We start from the raw sequence: 25,591 nt of genomic DNA on the forward strand, positions 1-25,591 counted from the left end.
TCAGCTGTTGTGACCCTAGTTGACCCCCCCAATTGCCTCCAAATTTTCCATCATCACCTCAAATGACCCCACCTTAATCAGAGGCTTAAGCTTCATGTCCTCATTGACCCCTTCATGACCCCAATTGCTTGTAAATTCAGCTGCTGTGACACTAGATGACCCCAACTGCCTCCAAATTTTTCCATCATGACCTCAAATGACCCCCACCTTAATCAGAGGCTTAAGCAAGCTCCTTGTCCTCATATGACCTCACTGACCCCCTTCATGACTCCAATTGCTTGTAAATTCAGATGCTGTGACCCTAGATGACCCAACTGCCTCCAGACCTCATTGACCCCAATTGCTTGTACATTCAGCTACTGTGATCCTAGATGACCCCCCAATGCCTTCCAAATTTTTCCTTCATGACCTCAAATGACCCCACCTTAATCAGAGGCTTAAGCTCCTTGTCCTCATATGACCTCATTGACCCCTTCATGACCCCAATTGCTTGTAAATTCAGCTGCTGTGACCCTAGATGACCCCCCAACTGCCTCCAAATTTTCCTTCATGACCTCAAATGACCCCACCTTAATCAGAGGCTTAAGCTTCATGTCCTCATTGACCCCTTCATGACCCCAATTGCTTGTAAATTCAGATGCTGTGACCCTAGATGACCCCCAACTGCCTCCAAATTTTCCTTCATGACCTCAAATGATGCCACCTTAATCAGAGGCTTACGCGCCTTGTCCTCATATGACCTCACTGACATCATTCCAATCCTTACTAACCCCTGCATAATCCCAATTGCTTGTAAATTCAGCTGCTGTGACCCTAGATGACCCCAATTGCCTCCAAAATTTTCCTTTATGACCTCAAATGATGCCACCTTAATCAGAGGCTTAAGCTCCTTGTCCTCATATGACCTCATTGACCGCTTCATGACCCCAATTGCTTGTAAATTCAGCTACTGGGATCCTAGATGACCCCCAATGCCTTCCAACATTTTTTCCTTCATGTCCTCGTATGACCCCACCTTAATCAGAGGCTTAAGCTCCTTGTCCTCATATGACCTCACTGACCCCTTCATGACCCCAATTGCTTGTAAATTCAGCTGCTGTGACCCTAGATGACCCCAATTGCCTCCAAATTTTTCCTTCGTGACCTCGTAAGAACCCCACCTTAATCAGAGGCTTAAGCTCCATGTCCTCATATGAACTCATTGACCCCTTCATGACCCCAATTGCTTGTAAATTCAGATGCTGTGATCCTAGATGACCCCAACTGCCTCCAAATTTTTCCTTCATGACCTCAAATGACCCCACCTTAATCAGAGGCTTAAGCTCCTTTTCCTCATATGACCTCATTGACCCCTTCATGACCCCAATTGCTTTTAAATTCATATGCTGTGACCCTAGATGACCCCAACTGCTTCCAAATTTTCCTTCATGACCTCAAATGACCCCACCTTAATCAGAGGCTTAAGCTCCATGTCCTCATGTGACCTCATTGACCGCTTCATGACTCCAATTGCTTGTAAATTCAGCTACTGGGATCCTAGATGACCCCAATGCCTTCCAACTTTTTTTCCTTCATGACCTCAAATGACCCCACCTTTATCAGTTTTTAAGCTCCTTGTCCTCATATGACCTCATTGACCCCTTCATGACCCCAATTGCTTGTAAATTCAGCTGCTGTGACCCTAGATGACCCCAATTCCCTCCAAATTTTTCCTTCATGACCTCGTAAAACCCCCACCTTAATCAGAGGCTTAAGCTCCATGAACTCATTGACCGCTTCATGACCCCAATTGCTTGTAATTTCAGCTACTGTGATCCTAGATGACCCCAATGCCTTCCAAATTTTTCCATCATGACCTCAAATGACCCCACCTTAATCAGAGGCTTAAGCTCCATGTCCTCATATGACCTCACTGACCCCTTCATGACCCCAATTGCTTGTAAATTCAGATGCTGTGACCCTAGATGACCCCAACTGCCTCCAAATTTTTCCTTATGACCCTGAGCTTACCAGAGGCTTAAGCGCCTTGTCCTCACTGACATCATTCCAATCCTCACTGACCCCTTCATAACCCTAATTGCTTGTAAATTCAGCTGCTGTGACCCTAGATGACCCCAATGCCTTCCAAATTTTTCCATCATGACCTCAAATGACCCCACCTTAATCAGAGGCTTAAGCTCCATGTCCTCATATGACCTCATTGACCGCTTCATAACCCCAATTGCTTGTACATTCAGCTACTGTGATCCTAGATGACCCCTACTGTCTCCAAATTTTCCTTCCTAACCTCAAATGACCCCACCTCTAATCAGAGGCTTAAGCTCCTTGTCCTCATATGACCTCACTGACATCATTCCAATCCTCACTGACCCCTTCAGAACCCCAATTGCTTGCAAATTCAGCTGCTGTGACCCTAGATGACCCCAACTGCCTCCAAATTTTTCCTTCATGTCCTCATAAGACCCCCCCACCTTAATCAGAGGCTTCACCGCCTTGCCCTCATATGACTTCACTGACCCCTTCATGACCCCAATTGAGAGTAAATTCAGCTGCTGTGACCCTAGATGACCCCAATTGCCTCCAAATTTTTCTTCATGACCTCAAATGACCCCACCTTAATGAGAGGCTTACGCACCTTGTCCTCACTGACATCATTCCAATCCTTACTAACCGCTGCATAATCCCAATTGCTTGTAAATTCAGCTGCTGTGACCCTAGATGACCCCAATTGCCACCAAATATTTCCTTATGACCTCATATGACCCCGACCTTACCAGAGGCTTAAGCGTCTTGTCCTCATATGACCTCACTGACATCATTCCAATCCTCACTGACCCCTTCATGATCCCAATTACTTGTAAATTCAGATGCTGTGACCCCAACTACATTCACAGTTTTCCTTCATGACCTCGTATGACCCCACCTTAATCAGCGGCTTAAGGGCCTTGTCCTCATATGACCTCAGTGACATCATTCCAACCCTCACTGACTCCTTCATGACCCCACGTGCTTGTAAATTCATTTTCTGTGACCCAAGATGAGCACAATTGCCTCCAAATTTTTCTTTGATGACCCCATATGACCCTTTTTAATTAGAGTCTTATGCTACTTGTACTCATAGGACCTCACTGACTTCATACGTACCCTCAGTGAACCCTTCTTGACTCACATGGCCTGTAAATGAAGGTTCTGTGACCCTAGATGACTCCAATTGCCTCCACAGAAAGCAGGCACTCTACCACTGGTGCTAATCCAGTTACACTGGGACTCTTATCACCTTCTTCTATCATGCTTTACACCGAAAGTCATTGTGGTGTATGTTCCTTCTTCCCAGTGGATGGCTAATCTTTGTGGTCCATTTAGCTCAGCTGGGCAGAAGCTTGTGTTACAAACACTAACATCATGAGCTGAAGCCCCAGACTGGGAACTCGTTCTCAGGAGGTGGCCAGTGCTTTTTGGCCTCTCTGCTATGTGCAATGAGGCCAACACTAGAAAAAGAGGCAGGGGCCCTTCCAGTTCTAGGAGATTGGTATATTTTCTTTTATTACCTTTAAGAGGGAGACCGACTACTCGACAGGGACTTGGAGAGTGCGCTCTCTGGCTGCTCTCAACTGCTTTGTTCTTCTTGTGGGCCAGCTCGGTCTTCTGCTTACAGTGTGGTGCTGTAAATACCTTCTAAAAAGAAGGGAGGCGGCTTTTCCTTCCCCTGCCTTCCACCAACCTTCTGCGGGACAACAGGATCTATGGTTCTAATTACCGGGGGAACGAGTGTTTTGGTTTGGTGAGTACAAATGAGCAAAACACATTTTTGCTGAGTAGTTTATTTATTGAAAAATGCTGTTTTGTTCAACCTGAAACTATTTGAGAATTCATGTCCTGTTTCCTCAACACTGTCCAGTGATCCAAAACACAGCAATGATATTGTTTGGAAACATCAAAGCAAAATATTTTGTTTCGACTTGAGTGAAATGTGTTTGGTTTTTTGATTCACCAATATTCATACCCATTACTTTGTTTTGCCTACCCAAACAAGCCTGTTTTTAGTTTGCCAAAATTGCCAGCAAATCGAACAAGCCGTCCTTCCCCCAGCTTTATTTGTAAGGGGCTTGTTTTGGAGTCACGTGTCCAATCAACAGGCAGCAAATCTCTGAGGGTGGGCTGCAGCCAATTTTCAGGTGCTGGAGGGGCTGTCAGGGGCAGACCTTGTGCTCCTTGTGGGCGTCTGGCCTTTCCCTTCCGGCTAAGGACTCCCTGTAGAAAACTCCCTCCATCCATTTGCCACTCACTTTCTGTTCCCCCCGCTCAGCTACTGGTTGCTCTTCCCTGTGGGTTACATGCTCTGCTCCCTGCTATGACTTCAGCAGGTCCCATCTCTGCATCAGTCACTCAGCGCACAGTCTCCCAGCCTATCCCAGCCCTCCTTGTCTCCTGAGCTGTCCAATCCTCACGCATGCAATGACCTGCACTGGCTGTGCCCTTCTATGCACCACGCTACTTCTAAGCCGCCTATTCTTCCCCAGAGCCATCATCCACGGGAGAGGGTCTCTCTGACCATGTTTACTTGAGGTGGAGCCATTGCAGCTTCTAGCTAACCTGCAAGGTAGTTTCCTCCTCACTGATGTCACCTCCTCAGGTGAATCCTTCCTTGCTACCAGTCCCAGCCCTGACTCCCGCCTGGACAGTCCCAGGTTCCCCTCCCTTTTCTGTACCACCTCATTTATCCAGGTGTGTTCTCTGCTGCCACGTCTGGCTGGGGGAGGTCCTTCCAGCGACCTCCCCGGGCTGGCTTTTGGCATCTGCGCTCAGTCCAGAGAGCACCCCTGTGCTTTAGAAACAACCAACAGATGCCTTAACTGTTCCTGAATCTAAATGGATAAAGAGCTGAGGCTAGGCCGAGCCAGATGACTCCATCCAACACGCTCTTCAGTCTCCATTTGTCTGTGTGTCGGGGGAGTCTCACAGCAGAGGGACGACAAAATCTGTAGGTGAGTCCTAATGTAAATTTGCCTTCAGAGTTTAAATTTACCCACACACTTTAGGCAGGTATTTAGTTTTATTGTTTAGCTCCTTCCCCCAGCGTCCTGTGCTAAGTCCAATCCTGGACCGCGGGCTTCTTCTGGACATTCCAGTGCTGCCCTAAGCTCAGAGACCACTGCCCCTTCCCCCATACACCCTGGGACACTTCCAGTCCGTCCGAGTCACCCCCAGTCTGCCCTTTCCCTGGAAGGGGAACTCTGTGGGTTAGGCGGCTCCAGGCAGGCAAGGAGAAGCTGGGTACCAGGCCCCAGGGCCCACCCTTGGGGGACATAGCGGGCAGTGTGAGAAGGAAGGTGAGTTGGGGGTTACTGGTGGGGCCTGGCATTCATGGAGATGGGCTTACTGTCCCCTCTGCCACTGGTTTCCTGAATGACCTTGCCCAGCGCCAACACTCTGCTCCCCATCTCTGCCAGGGGGTGGCAGTGGATCCCTGGCTCTGGAGCTAGAGCCCTCGCTTCCCCAGGTGAGGATAGTGCCACTCCTGCATGAGAGGGACCCACCCTCCACCTTGAAAGGTCCAGGCTCGTCCATCGGGAACCCCTCTGATCTCATCCCACTCTGCCGGCCCCACGCAGCAGACTGGCTCTCAGACTCAACAACAGGTTCTCTGGGGAGTTTGCTTGAGGTCTCCCTGCTGCTCAGGCTGGGGAAAATTTAGCCCTGGACAGAACCAGCACAAGGGCAAAGCCTGATTTTCAGGCCTGATGTAGTAAATACACTTTGTGGGGGGTGGGAACTTCAGGGTTACAATGGACAACTCAATGTTTATCAACTTTGGGGCCTCATCTGGGAGCAGAATATTCCTGATGTAGAAAATCCAGCACCTGGGAACTTAGCACCTAGGTGCAGGGCAGGGTGTTTTCAGGCACATGGACCCAGAAGGACTCGGCCATTCCCACGCCAGAGCCAGTTGCACCAGCCTTCTGCAAGAACAAGGGACACAGTGTGGGTCACTGGGTGAAACTGTCCCCTGGATAATGCAAGAGGCCAGAGTAGATGGTCACAATGGGCACTTCTGGCCTTCACATTTCTGACACTAACTCTGTTCTCTCTGTCGGTTTGATTATTTCACTGAACACTCTGTCTGGGATCTCTGCTTCTGTCACTTGGTCCACCAGCTCTGCCCCTTGAGCTAAATGTTCCTGGGTTAAACAGAGGCACTGCAGTGGGTATCCCAGTGGGATGAGAATATTTAAAACATTCCCAAAGCACAAATTACCACTAATTACTCTGATTTTACAGTTCACATCATCTACAGTCCAGTTCACACAGTCATGACTCCTCTGGCTGGGGACATCTATGACACACCTGGGCAGCCCTCAGATTACATCTTTCTCCGGCAGTGCCTGATAACTCACACAATTGCACACTTGGTGGTTATGGCCTCACACAGGCTTGACGCCATATTTCTTCTTCAATGTTAGATCGTACTGGCCTATAGAATAAGCATCTCTTCTCTCTCAGCATCCTGTTGAGCATCTGGTTTGGGGTCTAGGCAATACCGGATCAGGCCCAATCCATTTGCTCCTTCGGAGCATTCGGTGTCCAGATTCTCCAAGTCCTCTGAAGAACCATTGCTGAGCTGCTAAAAAATTTAAAATAAGAAATACATGTATGACATTAAGAACAAGAAATGATAAGTGTCATGCAAGGTGTCAGTGAAAAGCTCATGACTCACTGGTTATTAATATCATCGCATAATGTAGATGCAAGCAACAGATGTAAAGTTATAGACATAAACTGAAATTATAATTCTTAAGATCTGTCTATCAGCCAAGCAGGAATTACCCAACTCTAGGAAAGCAAAGTTACTTCCCAAGTACTTTGAAAAACAATGAGAATGTATTTACATGTCACGTAAATAAACCCGTCAAGCTAAAAGCATGTGGAGGCAAACCTCACACTATCATGGCAGGGGAGGAGATTGACAATCACATATTCAGTGGCACCAGAGGAGGCAGGAACTAAAGAAATTGCATTTTAGCAGACACAGCTCTGGTGGGAAGGAAGCAGCAGAGCACTTCCTTCAAGACAGGCAACCTGGAGTCTATCTCACAGCTGGAAATAGACTTTCATCGGGAGGAATCCTTCAGAAGAATCCATTTCCAAGATTCACTGGACAATAAAAAAGAGCGGCCAGGAAGCCCCAAGTGAACGATCTTTCACCTAAGAAGACAAAGGAACCAACCCTTTGACTTGGGGGTTAGATCCTGACCCCGAAGTTTGGTCAGCCATCTTGATGGAAACATGTGGTTAGAATTTTACCTTGAGCCAAGTCTAGCTTGTTAAGTTTTAGTTACTAGAAAGAGTTTTTTCCTTATTTCTCTTGTAACCATTTCTGACATGAAATCCTTTATACTTGTACTCACTTAAAATCTCTAACTAAATAAACTTGTCTTATTTTTAATATCAAGCAATCCAGTGCTGTGTTTAAAGTGAACTGATTGATAACGCCAGTTAAAGTAACAAACTGTTGAATATTGACTCTTTAAAGGAGCAACGGACCTTAATATTCCTCTGACTGTTCCAGGACAGGGCTCAGGACATTTCAGAACACATGGTTTTGGAAAAATTCAGGGCTGGGGAGAGTGAGGAATCACCTACCAATTGTTAACCAAGGCTGGTAGAGACCTGGCAGGCTCCAGGATCTAAAGCCATGGACCAGAGCTGCCCAAAATATTGACATGGAGCATATACTTCTTGGTGACTATGGGAGTCCCAGACAGAGAGTCATAGGAGAGTGGCATTGTGAAGTGCTCAGGGTGACAGAATAAGACGTGGCACAGCTCTTCACTGGTCTGGACTGCATACCAGAATGAGACAAGATGTAAAGCATCTTTGTACTTTTTATAAACCTTTTACTTTGTGTATCAAGAGACCCCCTTCAGCTCACAGCTTTAAAAATATTGACTCTGGCTAAAGCCTTTTGGACTGAGTCCATACAATCAAGCTATCATGGCCAGGTCCCCTCCAACCCACTAAACATTCGTACATGCAGCGTACCTGTGACTTGTCTCTGTACAACTCTCTGTTTGAACCATTTGGAGTCTCCTGGCTGGGTCAGTGGTCTGGTCTAATGTTTCTTCTCCACATCGTTTTTTGTGAGCCCATTCACCAGCAGCCAGCCCTGCTGTCCAGCTGTTATGACATATTTCAAAAACCCCTTGTGTCAACAGTATATATGTTCCTTCAGTTCCCACAACTTCATCTGTACTCTTCAGGAGCCACTTGACTGCTTGTTTTAAAGGACTTTTAGGAACTTCCTTTAATTAACTTTAATTAACAGGTCTGTTTAAATGACCCATCCTCTTCTATACAACTGTGGTACAATGCTGTTAGCCAATAGTTTAGGGCTAATATTTCAAAAGGCCATTGGCCTCTCCCCGTAAGTAAGGAGGAACTTTTGTTTAAGGGCATAGGAGGATGAGGACTGTTGCACCCTTAGTATTGTATTATTCCTGAGCCAGTTCTCTTGCAGGATTAAAACCCAAACCAAAAACAAGTTATGTGATAAATAGATACTCAAAGTTAAAAAGGTGGTTAATACTTTTTCCTATGATTTAAGTGCATAAAAGTTGGGAAAAATTTAATTGTAGCCTAAAAAGCCATAGACTGACTTCAACTGTAATCTGCATTGAGATGAATAGGCAAAATTCTGGCTATGCTGGTCTTCATTAGACAGCCACAAGAAAACCTGCCACATTTCCTTGCTGGGCACAGTGTAAACACTGGGATTCAGCTCAGAATTAATAACCACCTAGACAGTGAACCAGTCAACCAAGTATAAAATGGCGCACACTTTTACGTTGTAGGCTACATCTAAAAGCAACAAAATAAACAATGGAAATCAACAGGCAATAAATACATCAACTACAGTCATAAATGTCCTAAGCAGGGCCATAGATCTCTGAGTTGTTATGCGTAGTGATATTACAACTATTGGACTGGTCGATAAATCAGACCAAATGTAAGAAACTGGGCCTCCATGTAATCATAGAATCATAGAAATGTAGGACTGGAAGGGACCTCAGTAGGACATTTAGTCCAGTCCCCTGCACTGAGGCAGGACTAAGTATTATGTAGAGCATCCCTGACAGGTGTTTGTCTTTGCTATTAAAATCCCCAGTGATGGAGATTCCACAACCTCCCTAGGTAATTTGTTCCAGTGCTTAACTAACCTTACTGTTAAGAAGTTTTTCCTAATGTCCAACCTCATTCTCCCTTGCTGCGGTTTAAGTCCATTAGTTCTTTTCCTGACCTCAGGGGTTAAAGAGACCAAATTATCTCCCTTCTCTTTATAACAACCCTTTACATACTTGAAAACTGTTATCATGTCCCCCTTCAGGCTTCTCTTCTCCAGACTAAACAAATCCAATATTTGCAATCTTTACTCATAGGTCATGTTTTCTAGAACTTTAATCATTTTTGTTGCTCTTCTCTGGACTTTCTCCAGTTTGTCCACATCTTTCGCAAAGTACAGTGCCCAGAACTGGACATAATACTCTAGCTGAGGTGCTGAGCAGAGCAGAAGATTTACTTCTCATGTCTTGCTTACAACACTCCTCCTAATACATCCCAGAGTTACGTTTGCTTTTTTTTTTGCAAGTGTTACATTGTTGACTCCTATGTAGTTTGTTGATCCAATATAACCCCCAGCTCCTTTTCTGCAGTACTCCTGCCTAGGTAGTCATTTCCCATTCTGTGGTTCTGAAACTGAGTATTCCTTCCTAAGTGGAGTACTTTGCATTTACTCCAAAGTGCTTGCAACCCCTCCCAGCTAGGTATCGTCCACAAACTTTATAGGCGCACTCTCTAAGCCATTATCCAAAGCATTTATGAAGCTATTGAACAGAATTGGACCCAGGACAGACCCCACTCAATATACCCTTACAGCTCAAATCTGAACCATTGATAACTACTTTCTGAGTACCCTTTTCCTGCCAGTTGTGCACCTATATTATAGTAGGTTTGTCTAGGCTATATGGGACCCATGCCATGTCACCATATTGTCTTGGAGGGCTGCTGGGGAAAGAAGGGAGAAGGAGGTTTTGATGGCCCACTGTCTCTTCCACTGTACTTTCCTGGTGTGATCCAGATGGATCCTGTGGGGTTGCCATCCCTGTCGGGCAATCTGCTGCACTGCAGACCCTACTCTTGCCTCCTGGGGAAGACTGGGGAAGGCTGGCAGGGCCTGCCAGGGGTGCCTACATGGGGCCCTTGCTCTCCCTCCTGGTTGATCCTGCCTGCAGCATATGCTTGTCTCAAAGATTAAGGCAGGCATGTCTATGTACACATGGCTGGTACAGTGAAACCATGACTGGCTGCTTAAATCAGTTATGATTCCTTCTGGTCACTTCAACCACTACTGGATAACTGTGGTAATTCTAGAACTAATACATGCCGACGAGCGATGACCTCTGGGAATCCGTGAATTTATCAGGCCAAAACCAACCTGGGCTCGCCCGGCCGCTTTCGTGTCTCTAGATAACCTCAGGCCGATCATGTTTCCTTATGGCGATGACAATGCATTTAAATGTTTGCCCTAACAACTTCTGATGGTACTTTCTATGCTTACCATGGTGACCACGGATCATGGGGAATTAGGGTTTGATTCCAGAGAGGGAGGGTGAGAAATGGCTACTATATCCAAGGAAGGCAGCCGGCGCGCAAATTACCCACTCCCGACCCGGGGAGGTAGTGACGAGAGATAACAATGCAGGACTCTGTGGAGGCCCTGTAATTGGAATGAGTAGACTTTAAAGCCTTTAACGAGGATCCACTGGAGGGCAAGTCTGATGCCAGCAGATGGGGTAAGCCCATTTAGCGTATATTAAAGTTGCTGCAGTTAAAAAGCTCATAGCTTGATCTTGGAATCGAGATGTCAATCTGCTGTGAGGCGAGTTACTACCCCTCCCAGCCCCTGCCTTTCGGCACTCCCTTGATGCTCTTAAACTGAGTGTCCTGGGGGTCCGAAGCATTTATTTCAAAAACATTAGAGTGTTCAAAGCAGGCTGGTCGCTGGAATACTCCAGCTAGGAATAATGGAATAGGACTCCGGTTCTATTTTGTTGGTTTTCCGAACTGGGACCATGATTAAGAGGGATGGCCAGGGGCAATTGTATTGTGCCGCTAGAGGTGAAATTCTTGGACCAGCACAAGCTAAACCAAAGCAAAAGCATTGCCAAGAATGTTTTCATTAATCAAGAATGAAATTCAGAGGTTCCAAGATGATCAGATACTGTCATAGTTCCGACCATAAACGATGCTGACTAGTGATCCGGCAGCGTTATTCCACGACTTGCCAAGGGAAACCAAAGTCTTTGAGTTCCAAGTGGGATGTGACTGCAAGGCTGAAACTTAAAGGAACTGATGGAAGGGTACCACCAAGAGTGGAAATTGCAGGTTAATTTGACTCAACATGGGCAACCTCACCTGACCTGGACACGGAAAGGATTGATAGCTCTTTCTTGAATTTGTGGATGGTGGTGCATGGCTGTTCATAGTAGGTGGAGTGATATGTCTGCTTAATTCTGACAATGAACAAAACTCTGGCATGCTAACTAGCTAGGCAACCCCAGAGCAGTTGGCACCTAACTTCTCAGAGGGAAAAGTGGCATTCAGCCACCCAAGACTGAGCACTAACAGGTCTGTTGTGCCACTGTGTGTCTGCCCTATGCTGACAGGTGGAGGTAACCTGTTGAACTCCATTCATGATAGGGATTGGGGAGTGCAATTATTCCTGATGAATGAGGAATTCCCAGTAAGTGCAGGTCATAATCGTATTGATTAAGTCCCTACCTTTTGTATACACCACACTTTGCTACTAGAAATTGGACGGTTTAATGAGCTCTTTGGATTAACCCTGCCAGGGTCAGTCATGGCCCTGGTGGAGTGCCAAGAAGATGGTCAAACTTGACTATCTAGAAGAAATAAACGTTGTAATCAGGTTTCCATAGGTAAACCTGCAAAAGGCTCATTAATAGGGTTGCGTGTGCTGGCTCAGGCCCCCACAGGAAAGCAGCTGTGGTGGAGCCATACCAACTGTCATGGATGCTTCTCCATGTGCAGGATGAGATTCCGATAGTGAGGTCTTGTGCATGCAGAGGGCTGGGCAGCCCCCATCCATGTTTGCTCCATTACCTCCCCATGGCTGGGGGAAAAGAGTCTGAGGCTGTTGGAGGGGATTTCTTCCATCAGCACTGATCCATCACCAAGTAACCTTTGTGTCTTCAGCCATGTGTGTACCCAAGCTGCCCTCTGAGCCGCCGTTGCCCTCCCAGCTGTCTGTCTGCTCTTCCCCTGCTTCAGGGCAGGGTGCTTCCGGTGGGGATCCCCCAAGTCTCATCCACCCCATTAGTGGCAACCCAGTGACTCCTCCTGGCTCTGTCTCCTGGCTACTAGGATCTCCTCACCCCACCTTGTTTCCTGGCCCGGGCTCAAAGTGGCAAGGCATCAGCATGTTCCCATGGGCCACCTTCTCTGGCCTTGCCGCAGACTCCGCTCGGATCTTGTAGAGCGGCCATTGACGATACGGGATCCCACCAATGGTGTATGGGCCCTAGGCTAATCCAGTTTGGAGCATCTCTGCTGCTTGAGTAGGACCAAATCCCCCAGTGCTAATGGCCTGGCCCTGGCACATCTGTCATAACTCCGTTTCTCTCTGTCTCCGTCTTGACCCATGTTAGTGGCTACATTGGTGATGCTCATGGACGGTGAATTCTTGGAGGTGGTGGTGCTCAGAGGCATCAGGAGCAATGGGGTTGCAAGGAATAATCACCGTGACAGATTGTTAAACCCTGTAATATCTTAGCTAGGCAATAAATGTTTACAGAATAAAGACTCTATCCAGCCTAACCTGTATGCAGCATTTACGGTACTAACTCTGAAGTGTGGGGTGCTTGTCTCCCAAACAAGGCAGGAGTACTGTACAACCATGAATTGATTAGGCCTCTTAAGGTTCACAGTGTCTCTTTTAGGTAAAAGTATCCTTACCCCCAGTGTTACAGCAGGGGACATGTCGACACTGCAAATAAAAACCTGGAGCTGGCCCATGCCAGCTGACTTGGGTTCTTGCTTCGGGGCTGTTTCATTGCAGTGGAGATTGCTGGGCTCAGGCTGCAGCCTGAGCTCTGGGATTCTCCCACCTTGTAGAGTGCTAGAACTTATGCTCCAGACTGAGCCCGGAAGCCGTCACAGCAGTGAAACAGCCCCGCAGCCCAAGCCCCCTGAGCCGGAGCCAGCTGACACAGGCCAGCTGCGGGTGTCTAATTGCAGGGTAGACATACCTACAGAGGCTAATACAAAGTCCTTTGTCATCAGTGGGAGTCTGTTGACTTCAATTAGGCTTTGGATCAGATCAATAGTGAGTAGGTAGCACAACTGGGAACAGAACCCAGGCTTTCAGACTCCCAGTCCCACCATGTTTACTCCATACAGGTGCGAGAGAGGTCTAATGCAACAACATTCATGCACACCATGCACTAATTTAAACAGGATATACATGTATGTACAGTGCCACCACACAAAATCATCAAAGTTCAATGGATAATAATTATTCAGTAGCTTTCACTTTAAAAATGCATTGCAAGCATTAGCTGAACGTAACTTTGTGACATCCCCATGACGCAGGCAACCCATATTATCTCCATGGAACATATTTATTTAACAGATAGGGGAGAGTGAGTCAGAGGGATTAAGTGACAAGGCCACAGAGAGTTTGTGTTAAAGATGGGATTAAAGTTCCTAGCTGCAAGTTCTGTGCTCAGACAACAGTGCTCTTCTAGGGTAAACACAATGAACAAGTCATTTATTTTGACTTCTTGCTTGAACCAGTACACACAGGATCTTCAGATATATTATCTCCTGCAGGGCCAACCCAAGAGCAATGCTGCTAGGAAAAGCAGCACAGCATTGGTCAATTATAGTTGCCCTGTAAGCAAAGCTGTACATGGGGGATGAATAGAGATGTGCAAATATTCCAAGTGCATAAGAACAAGTCCAAAACCTACTGAACGCAGTTGTACAAAGAGGGGAAGAAGGCAATCATGAAGGAAACTGTATTTCCAGTTAAGAAATATCCCTAACATATTGCCAGTGGATGCCAATGGTACTGCTCAGTGGACTTTAATTTCTCTAAGCCCTTGTGTCTTAGTATCAGCTGATATTAAGGTTGAGTTGAGAACAATGAGAAATGACAGCTTTATTCATCTGGAGAGAGAGAGAGAATGTACTGTATATGTATGCCTGGCATAGACGAGGGAGCCCTCTACTGATTAGACGTTGCAGTAAAGCCAAGCTGCATACAGATGCCATTTTTTCCCCCCTGATCTTGATCTGAATGCACCACCCCCTCCCAAATGGAACATTACCTGAGTAATGCTTCCCCCTCCCCCCCCAAAAAAGTCATTAGAAAATATGCTTTTAGGGCTTGCGAAGGGATGCTAATCTACAACATATGCAGATGCACACAGTCATTTTAATTTAACCTAAAGTGCCTAAAGAGGATAAGAGAGAACCCTTCCTCATGCTCTGTCCCTTTCACACAAAGCTGCTTTCCCAAAGCAGAATGAATCAAATTACTGCAATCAGAATATTGAGGGCAAGGATCAAACGGTGTGAGAACATGACTATATTATCTTGACTAAAGCCACACGAGCGTGTGTGTGTGTGGGGGTGTAATATTTGTTCTCTAGAAGATTTACCATGGGGGGGGAAAGAAATTTAAAAAATAACAGCAAAGTTCCCTTTCAAATGGCAAAAAAGTTTTTTTTCCGTTGTTTCTTGATATTTCAGATGTACATATAGTGTTTTCACTTGATGTGATCAACTCCACCAGCCAAATTCATCTTGGTGTAACTCCACTGAAATTCAGTGGAGTAACTCCAGGAATGGATCTGGCCCTGTATGTTTATCATTGAATTTAAAATGAGGAGATTTGGAGACAGATGTCAAGACACATTTTCCACTTCTCTTCTGGCTATATTTGGAGGATATTATTTTTTTAGTCAGCATAAGTAGAACAAAAACAAATATATTTTGACTAACCACCAAATTGCACTTGCAAAGTCAACTCTTGTGGTTAAGGCAAGGAGGATTTGATCAGTTACAATCTGCCTAAGGCAACTTCCTTAATAGTAAACCAACAGTTAATATTATTTATATAGCATTAGAAGTGGGCGTGATGTTTTGCAATTGTATTCTGGGGGGGACTGGCTCGGGACAAAAAACAACTTGGGAGAGATGATAAAACAGCAGGTCTAAAGATAAGTGAAAGTATCCCATAGTTATACACCAGGGGCAGCTGTATCCTCAGCTGATGTAAATTGAAGTCATTGAAGCTTTGCTGATTTACACCAGCTGAAGATTTAGCACTAATAGATATTTGAAAGAAGTCTTCAGTGACTACATAAGGCACCAGAAAAATCCCTGTACTGGTTTAGAATGGCTTTCTTTGTTACTTTGGGAGGAAAAAACCCTCTCCGTGTCTCACATTCATTTGAGGAAATAAAATATCTTGGTTCTTACAGACCCCTGCAATAGGGTTCCATCCACAGTCTGACTGCTGTAATTATATAGGCCCTGTTTCCTATCACTGGATTTTTTTCTGCAACAGGACAGGTGTGAGAAAACAAAAAAGCACCTGTATATAGGCCAGGCGGAATGTTTGACCGTGTAACGAGAATCACTCAAGTCTCTAACGCAGACTAAGCACTCTCCACAATGCTCAGCAACGAAGAGGTTGCCAGTGGGACTATGCCTTGCGCAGGAATGGATTGGTTTCATCGCAGAAGCCAGGCGAACGGCTGTGGCACTGTTTGCTCATGCCGGTGCTCCTGATGGTGCCACTTTGGATGCCCTTAAAACCTGCTGCCTTCACAGGCTCTTGCTGCCCACGTGTTGGGCAAATGGGACAAAGGACACTCGCTCTCACTGATTTTCGCAAGCGAAGATGAGGGAAATCTATTTCAGTGCTCAACAGATGGAGCTACTGGTGCAGAAGGTCACTAAACATGAGCAATTGCTTTATGAAACTGGAGTCTTCCAGGGGAGTTAGCAAAAAAGACAAATATGGGTTTGGAAAAAAACTCCTTGCTGCAACTGGAACTAGGTTAAATTTTTGGTGAGGGAAGGAAAGCCTGTTTGTGGCTAATGAATAGGGGAGAGTTTGTAAGAACTTAGTAGCCTTTATCTAAAATTCTTGTCCTATAATGCCGCTGAGCTCATTGCGAACATAAGCTATTGATCTTGTAAGAGCTGATTGTAGATATCAAAGATGCCATAGAGACAGATTTGATGTGCACAACCATTTTTTTTAAACAGGTTGTAAGTCTCGTGTTTGTGAATCTTGGTCTTTGGTCTTGTCTAGGCTACTACACTGGGGATTTCAGTCCTGGATGGTCAGCCAACAGCGTGAACCACTAGTGAACACAGGCCAAAGTCCTAACCCTAAACCCTATAAGCTATGAGTGGCACCAAGCTGCAAACCATGTCTTACAGCTGGGGCAGCTGATGGGGACCCTGGAAGGGTTTCAGCTTCTTCTGCAGCATGGAGCATGGGTCACTTGTAGATTTAAACTAGTGTAAATGGTGAATTCTCCGTAACTTGAAGTCTTTAAAGCATGATGTGAGGACTTGAGTGACTCAGCCAGAGGTTAGAGGTCTATCACAGGAGCGAGTGGGTGAGGTTCTGTGGCCTGCAATGTACAGGAGGTCAGACTAGAGGATCATGGTGGTCCCTTCTGATCTTAGGGTACGTCTTCACTACCCGCCGGATCGGTGGGTAGCAATCGAATTCTCGGAGTTCAATATATCGCGTCTCATCTAGACGCGATATATCGAACTCCGAACGTGCTCCCGTCGACTCCGGAACTCCACCACTGCGAACGGCGGTGGCGGAGTCGACGATGTCGATCCCGCGCCGTGAGGACGGGTAAGTAACTCGAACTAAGGTAGTTTGACTTCAGCTACGCTATTTGCGTAGCTGAAGTTGCGTACCTTAGTTCGACTCCCCCCCTAGTGTAGACCAGGCCTTAAAGTCTATGTAAGGGAGTGGACTCACCCCTGCGGAGCCTCCTGCTGGTCATCCATGGGAATTAGCTCTTCCAGCATCCTGGAGCGCCCCCTGCAGGCATGTGATCCGCCTTACCGCTGGCCGCCATGTCCCTCCCAGGACCCCAGTGCCCCTTTCTCTGGGTTGCTGCCCTCCTGGCAGTACCTCCACACTCTGGGTCTCCCCACCCAGGGGAACCCCCACCCACTAACCCCACCTCACCTCAGTGAAAGGCTACTGCCAGTCACCATCTAGCCCCACTCCCTGGGGTGGACTGCAGTATACACCACTCATCACAGGCAAGGCTGGGTTGGCCCTGCTGCCTCTCTCTATAGCTGGGCTGCCCCTCTGCAACCCTGGTACTGGTCTTAGGCCCTCAGCTAGGCCCACAGCCTGGGGCTTTCCTAGGTCAGAGCTCCCCAGCTCCTCTAGCCTTCCCCCTGCCCTGCCCTGCTCCACTCCCAGTTCCCTGCTCAGCTCCCTAGCAGCCAGGCCCTTCTCTCTCTACAAGCAGCGAGAGAGTGTTTACTTGAGCTCCTGGCTCAAGCCTTTATAGGGCCAGCTGGGCCCTAATTTGGGTGTGGCCCCAGCTGACCCTGCTTCCCACTCAGCCTGGGCTGTTCTCCCCACCCTCCAGCCCTCTTCCAGGGCTGGTTTTAACCCTGCCAAGGCTGGAGCGGGTAACCACCCCGCTACAGTCTATGAGTAAGAAGAGGCAACTTTACAAAACAAAAAAAACCCACACCACCCTCCTGTTAAATTATATAAATTGTAAACTATCATTCCCATTAAACAATATCCCTTGAACAAAATTATTTAGATACTGGAATCAAGATAAAAATAATGCTCCTTGGGTCAGAGTTAAGGTGATGAACTATGAATTTTTTAATACTCAGTAAGAAGAATATGCTTCAGTTTACTAGCTGGGCAGTGTAAGATTTGTGATTTCCTTAACTATTCATTTTCTTGCCTTTAAGTGCTGGGTTTTTGTGAATGATGTGATAGTTAAGAAGTACATTTTTGTCACTGAGCAACCTTAATGGATTTTAGGAATTTTTACAAGGAAGAAGAGGGCCTGACATGACTTCGCAATCCAACACTCTTCAGCAGATCAGAGGAACTGGGAAGCCGCTTCCTCTCTGCTGAGGCCAAAGAGGAGACGCTGAGGAGTGATTTATGGACTGAGGTGGAGACCATGCAAAACTTCTTAGTGCTGCCAAACCTCAGTGTTGTCTGGTGGGTTTTGGTTTATTTTCAGGTTCATGGGAACACAAAACTTAAGATGAAATGCAACAGGGTGCAAATCACTGCAACCTAAAATCAACTGGCTTTATTCATCTCTAGTATTGATTGAAAGTCACGACCATCCCATGGATGTTCAGTGAGGTATGAGAAGTAGGTTGGCTCTCTTATTCCATCTCTCAGAAGCCCAGGGCTCCATCACAAAACCATCATCACAACCAGCACTGATAGTCAATTTCACTAGAGAGCTCAAGGATTAAATGGGAATGTAACCTCTAAGGTAGGGGTGCATCCCATAGCTGGACAGTGGGATGAAGCTTGGTGTTGCCTCTGCCCTGGGTGTACCTGGCCCGTGAACTGACAAATACAATGCTAGGACAGTCAGGGTAACACCTTTCTTGATCACGAGCACACCTTAAAGTCCCTCCCTCAGCAGTGCACGATGGCATTACTTGAACTCAGCTAGGGGTTGGGAGGTAAAGTCTGTGCATGTTCATTGGCCCCTGTTGTCTATTTGTTGCATGTGACCAGAAGCAAAAGACAACAAAATTGCATTGTCAGATATGTCAAACCGCCTTTGCTGTGCAGTACTGTAAACCCCCACCTCCGACCACCATACACACAAAATCCTAAAGCTTCTGAATAACTTTTATCCTTTATTGGAATGCATCTGCCGTCTTTCCTTTTGTCTTCTGAGGTCGGGTTTATGTAAAAGAACCTGCCCTTTCTTTTTCCTTTCAACAAGTGCACTCCTGTTCAGAAGGCCCAACCCTTTCTCTGCTGACAGCACACTGGAGATAATGATTAGACTGGAACAGCAGCTCAGCCCCAAGAGTGGCATCTGTGCAGTTAGGAAATTCATCTTCCGAATAAGGCTGCGCTTCTTCACTCAGCCGAGCTGGTCACCTTTCTGCTTCGGAACGAGACCGCCTCCGGTTTTCATGGGAACGCCTGCCGGAGCTGCCGTGTTAGTCTGAGCGTGGTCTGCTGTGAAACACTAAACTTTGCTACAGGAAGGGAGAGGAAACGACTGTGCCAAATAGCTCGCGAGTCGAGTGAAATCCTCCGTCTTCATTCATTCCCCGGCCTCTTATCCCCCATAGTCTTCCTCCCTGCAAACGTCACATTTTTCATCAATAATGTATTGGGTCACCTGAAGGTCATGAGCACGCCAATGAAAAGTAGCTTTTATTCTAGCTTGGGAATCAGACAGGCAGGATTTGCCCCCATTTTATTTTTGTGAGCTTTGAAGGGTGAAGGTTTTTGACGAGTGGGGATTTGCCAGCTGTTGCTGAGCATCAGCACACCATCAATCTCTGCACAGGACTCAGCCAGCGAGGCCGGATGAGCTGTGTTTGCCTCTTGTTGCTATAGCGCCCTAATGCTCCAGCTAGATGCTCTTGCGCAGGGGTTCTCAAACTGACCCCCTGAGGGGGTCGCGAGGTTACTACATGGGGGGTCGTGAGCTGTCAGCCTCCAGCCCAAACCTGGCTTTGCCTCCAGCATTTAGAATGGTGTTAAATATATAAACAAATGTGTTTAATGTATGGGGTGGGGGGCGTACCCAGCGGCTTGCTGTGTGAAAGGGGTCACCAGGACAAAAGTTTGAGAACTGCTGCTCTTGCAGTAACCTAGCAGAGAAAGCGCTGCCCACCCCCCATTTCAGCAAGTCAGCAAAACCCAGGCCAACTAATTCCCTTTAAGACATCTTGGTATCTCCTGCCTCATCACCAACCACCTCTAAAATCAAACGCAAACCACCATTCTTTACACTTTATTGTCCAGAGATGTCAGACAAGAAAATCGGAAGAGAGTGTGTGTGTGTGTGTGTGTGTGTGTGTGTGCTGGAGACCTGACACTATTTCTGGCCCTGCCACTGAATGACTGTCTGACCTTGAGCAAGTTACTTTCCCTCTCTCAGCCAGTTTCCCCTTTCACCCTTTCTCTGTCTTCTCTATTTAGACTGTAAGCAATTTGGGGCTGTGAATGTAACACAGTACGTATTTGTGGCTACCACACGGGGGCCCCAGTCTTGGCCGGGGACTCTAGAGATAACTGTGATACAAATAAATAATAATAATAATAATTAATATGTATATATGTGAAGTCAGTTGGAATGAAGACTGCTCAGCACATTCCCAGACATTCAGGCCCAAAGTTATTTAGGTGCCTAATTCCCACGGAAATCAGTGGGATTTAGGCACCTAAATACCTTTGAGAATCTGGGCTTCAGAACCTTGCAGGATTGGGTCTTAAGATTTTGAGGTTTGTCCACCATCACTGTTAAGATTTTCTAATTGGAGTGGAATCCAGTATTGTCACATCTGTGCCAGACAGAAGATCAATATGATAGACTCAGCGTAATCATTAGACTGAAAGCTCAGTGGCTCTAGATTCTAAAACACAGGAAAACATTGTTGGTATATGGCTAGAAAAGAAAATACTAATAAAGAAGATACATGATGGTTGTGTTTTCAGTTTTGGGATTGTTGCTTATTTATGTTTTTTTGACTGTACTAAAAAAAAATAAATCACCAAACTCTACTGAACTGCCATTTCCCTGGAAAAATAAAAACCATCAGAAAAAGAAAGCAAGGATATACTTCCCTGGGCGGGGTTATGTTTACTTTTGAGAAAAACAGACAATAGAATGACTTTTAGAATGAAACCCCTTAGATAGTGTGCACAGGGGAAGTCCTGGTGAAAAGTGCTTGATAAGAGCTCAGTATTACAACCATTAACACTACCTCTAGATTTCTAATGCAGTCATCACTGTGGTATCTAGGTGACGAGTACAAACAAACGAGAAAGAGGAATCCAGGGAAAGTCTCACACCACAATAATGCAAGGTTCTTACCTGTGTGCCTAACTGAACATCTGAGCAGCTGAAGTCCATGGCACTACTCACACGCTTAAATTTAGTCACAAGCTTGAGTGCCTGGCTGAACCGGGATCCGAATGAGATACCTTGTAGTCTTTCCCTCTTGCCTGTTGCCTTTGGACAATGTTAATGGAATGAGAAACGAGTTTCCTATCCTAACTCTGAAGCTCCATCTCTCTCTCCGTTTCCCCCCTGTTCTACAAATCCTGGAATTACCCAGCTCAGGAAACGCTGGAAGGAAGTTAGCTGGAAGGTTGGGGCAGAGGGTGTTTGTGGGCAGGAATATTAGTGTGTATAGCGGGGTGGTTAGAGGAGCTTGAGGAAACCCTTGACAATCCAAAGATAAGGGGAAGCCCTAAAAGGAAATCCCTGTTCTCTGAGCAGGAGACTCTTCGGTTTGGCGATCAGACGTTTCCTGTGCCACAAACATTCCACTTTGGAAAGGCCTGGAGAGGGGCTGGGCAGAAGAAGGAAGAAAGCAGAAATGGTTTCAATAAATCCACAGCTCTGTTCATCAATCCCTTTGCAGTGACATTTCTCTGCCTGCAAACTACTTTCATCGTTTGGGATGTTCCTGTCCCAGAGGCGCCTATAAACAGGGATGACCGAGCAAGAAGAAGACAGAATGCTGGAAGTCTGACGGGAGTGGGGAGGAATTTCGCAGTCACTTCCCACCCACAGGTTCCTCCCCACAGAGTAGAAACAGATGCCACCAGTTTCCTAAGTGCATGTGCTTTTGAGTCAATTCCCAGCAAAGGCTTCTTTTGGCTTTGGAGTCTCAAAAATCAGCAGCAAGAAACAGAAATCCTCCAACTTCTGGGGACTAGATAAAAGCTGCAAGGGGGGTCTGGCATGGATTTTGCCTGTCACCATTTAAACTTTGTGGGATGGTGTGCCAATATCCACAGACAAGTAATAATAGACTGCATTGATAGCAACTTTCCTTCAAGGACCTCCAAGTACTTAAATGGTTGATAAATATGATCATTTTGCAACCAGGGGAAATGAAGCGAGGGGAAATTATTTTTTGCTCCAGAGTTATCCAGTGGCAAAGCCAGGAACAGGACTCAGATCTCTTGACTCCTATCCTAACTGCTATATCACAGCTGCCTTGATCTCACTGCTTGACCATACTCTGCTCCCAGAGCCAGGAATTGAACCTAGATCTCCTGATTCGACCCACCCAGCTTTTACCATTAGATTACACTCCCCTCCCAGGGGTTCTCTGTGCAGGCTCAGCTCATGGAAAATTTCAAATGCTGCGAATTTACTTTGGGCGGCTTCACAACATGCAGTTGCTGTGACAGATGTGAGATCTTGGAAGCATGGAAACGTCAAAGACTATCATACTGAGATGTGCCTGATGCTATGAGCCCGTAGACTATCGGATCAATAAACAGTGTATATATAGCTTTGTGTTCCTGGCTTGCTGGGTGGGTTTCCTGTGGAATCTGGAAGCAAATTAATGCAAATCCCTAGAGAGGGTAAACAAGTCTGTAGAAGTACCATCTCGTGGAGGAAATTACATACACTGGTTTTGACCATGTTGAAGAGGGTCAGCAAAGAACTAGGAATGGCATAAAGTGTCAGCCTGAGTTGACTCGGGTGACCCTCATTCAATCCATGAACTGACACGAAACTTTAACCTGATGGAGGGATTGAAGGAATTTTGAAACCTACCAGTTTCCATGTGGAAGATGGGTGATTCCAGGTAGGCATAGCATGCATGTAGACTGTTTATTGTTTTATATTTTCTCTGTAATGCTCTTGTACTAAATAAATTTACTGTGATCTGTGAAAGCTTTCTGGTCACTAGTAAACCCCCCAGTAGTCCCTGAGGGAGAGCAGAACCGCAGGGGCTGGACTAAAGTCAGCCTGGTGGTATAATTACAGCAGACTGCAAGGAGGCTGAAACCCCAAAGCTCTGGTCTGGAGGGAGAGTCCTGGCAGTTCCTGCCCCTCAAGAGGTGATGGCAGGAGGCCTGAGACCTAAGGGGTGCCTTTGAAGGGGTCATGGTGTGGGCAGAGGTACAGTTAACCACAGAACTGTGAAACAGTTGCCATTGCGTCACCTTGCTGTGAATGAGGGGAATCAAACTTCCTGAAGGTCAGAAGCTTGCATCAGATAAAAAGATGAACATCTGGAAGCAGTCAGCAGCTTCAGTAGGAGAAGCAAACCCATTTCCCCATCTGTGATGGTCCACACCCCTAGGTTCAGGTCAGCATGGGCTATCTGTCACAGTTCGCAAAGCAGCCCTCCAGTGCAGGGCCGCGTGGCTTAGCGGCCAGACTCTATAGCGCCCCCTCTGGTGCTGGGCAGCGAGGCCTAATGACCAGAGTCTATGGCACCCCCTTTGGTGTAGGGCAGCCTGGCCTCGCAGCCAGAGTCTATAGTGCCCCCTTTGGTGTGGGGCAGCGTGGCCTAACAGCCAGATTCTACAAAACAACCCTTTGGCACCTGGTAGTGTGGCCTAGTGGCCAGTCTATGGCATTGGGGTTAGATAGCCCTGGTGGGGGGCGGGGGGCTCAGGCCCACCCGACTCCACCGGGCCCTGACCCAGGACCCTAACAGTGGCGTAGTGGCTTGCCACTGACTCAGCGGGGGGGTCCTACCGAAACACGCTGAGTTTCCCCGGGCGGCAGGTAGCACTCTGCCACCCTCCCTGGGTCACTTCCTACCAGAGTCTGTGTTGGGGTTTCCCATGAGATGTCAGGTCCTCTGTGTTTGGCAGGGCCAATCATCTCCAGGGTTTCCTCCAGTCGCCGGGGTGCAGGCGGGCCGTGAACAGCTTCAATGCCCGGCGTAGTCAGAGGCTGTGGCTGGCTGTCCACAGAAGCTGCCCAGGCAGGTCCTTCCCCTACGGCCTCCAGCCCAGAATGAGCGGGTCTCTCTCTCTTTATACTACTAGAGCACTTGGAGCATGCCCAGTCTTGCCAGGGAGGCGGGACTTCCGCTGTCAATACCTGGGGCTTAACCCTGTCTGGGCTAGTGCATGGTAAGCGGGCCCCATCACACCATCCTTCCAGATGGCTTCAGGGGAAGCATTTCCTGCCCTGTTATTTGTAACCTGGCTGTTCAGAATGCCAGTGACTTACATTATTAGCCAGGGGAAGAAAATTCATGATGAGACAGTCCAGCTAAAGCAACATGTCACCACGGGCATCCCAGAAGTGGATATTCAAATGTAATGAATAGAAATTAGATACTTGGGCAAATAAGGGTTTTCTTATTGGCCGAGGAGCTAGGAGGAGATATAACCTCATCATTTGGCATCTTCACAAAGCAAAGCTTATGGGATAACCTGGTAAAATGGTAGTGAGATGGCTTCTGCATGCTCTTGAAGGTGCATAAGCCAAGGTGGGACGGCTAAAGCACCATAGCATCTGAGAGCTGGTGAGAGAAAATGGGATTTCCCTGTGTAAACCCACCCTTCCCCCTGTCCCACAGAATGGGAAGGGCCAGGAATCTTGGCCATTTCAGTGGATAAAGCGTTTGTGAAGTCTCCCAAATATCTGTTCTAAGTAACTTAGAGAACAAAAGAAGAACCAAGGCTGTTTCCCTCCTGGCATCCAGTGAAGATCACACCAGAGTGAATTAGGGGAGGAGGAGGAGCTGGGTAAAGGCAACTCTTGAGCACAGGGGCTCAGACACAGCAAAAAGCCCAACCAAGAGAAGGAAAAGTCCCTAGATGCCTTTGGGGAAGAAATGGAGCCCGTGTGGTAGGGCAGCACGTTTTAGGCCCATTGTTTTGGAAGGTGTGGGATGGTGAGGAGCAGGGGGCTGGAGGGAGATGGGGATTGGTAGCTTTATATGACACAGGGATGGAGGCTGCTGAAAGGGATGGGGGCAGGATTGGGGGGACTTGGCACATCAGCCGCAGGCTTTAGCACTGGAATTGGGGCTTCCCCCAGAGACTGCTTTTCTCCATGTCCTTACATTGCCCGTCCCCTTCTGCTGACATGTTTCATAGGGGCTTTGCATGAGAGAGAAAAAGGGAAGGAAGTCTAGCGTAGCTTTCATCCTAACACCTGCCACATCTATTAACACCTCTCCCATTGTTACATTGCTATTTAAATCAATAGCGTATGTCTGTTTCTATGTTATAAAGTTTGTGACGTGACCCAGAAAAGCACTTCTCCTGGGGGTAGATGTGCCATCATCTAAGGAGGTGCTAAGAGACCATGCAACCACAAATGTTGTGTTGTCTTTTGAAAGAACCATAAAGCTGAGGTCCTGCCCACCTGGATCATTAAAGAGTCCATGGCACTATCTGCACATGTAAATCCTGATTTCAGTTTGGGCAATTCCAGTACACTGTGCCCAATGAAATCCCCCTGTTCGGCTTCCATCAGTTGTGGAATTCTTTGCATCCTACACAGGT

At 46.9% G+C, this 25,591-nt stretch overlaps 1 long non-coding RNA gene across 1 annotated transcript; it reads right to left on the reverse strand.

The window, feature by feature from the left end:
• Positions 1 to 5,994: 5,994 nt before the first annotated feature.
• On the reverse strand, positions 5,995 to 17,147 carry LOC120405762. The gene is made up of 3 exons (XR_005598837.1): positions 17,096 to 17,147; positions 8,041 to 8,175; positions 5,995 to 6,622 (listed from the first exon to the last, which is right to left on the reverse strand). It is a non-coding gene; the product is annotated as an uncharacterized LOC120405762 (long non-coding RNA).
• Between the last annotated feature and the right edge of the window lie 8,444 nt (positions 17,148 to 25,591).

The sequence above is a fragment of the Mauremys reevesii genome, linkage group 5 (assembly GCF_016161935.1).
Source record: "Mauremys reevesii isolate NIE-2019 linkage group 5, ASM1616193v1, whole genome shotgun sequence".
Taxonomy (NCBI): Eukaryota; Metazoa; Chordata; order Testudines; family Geoemydidae; genus Mauremys; species Mauremys reevesii.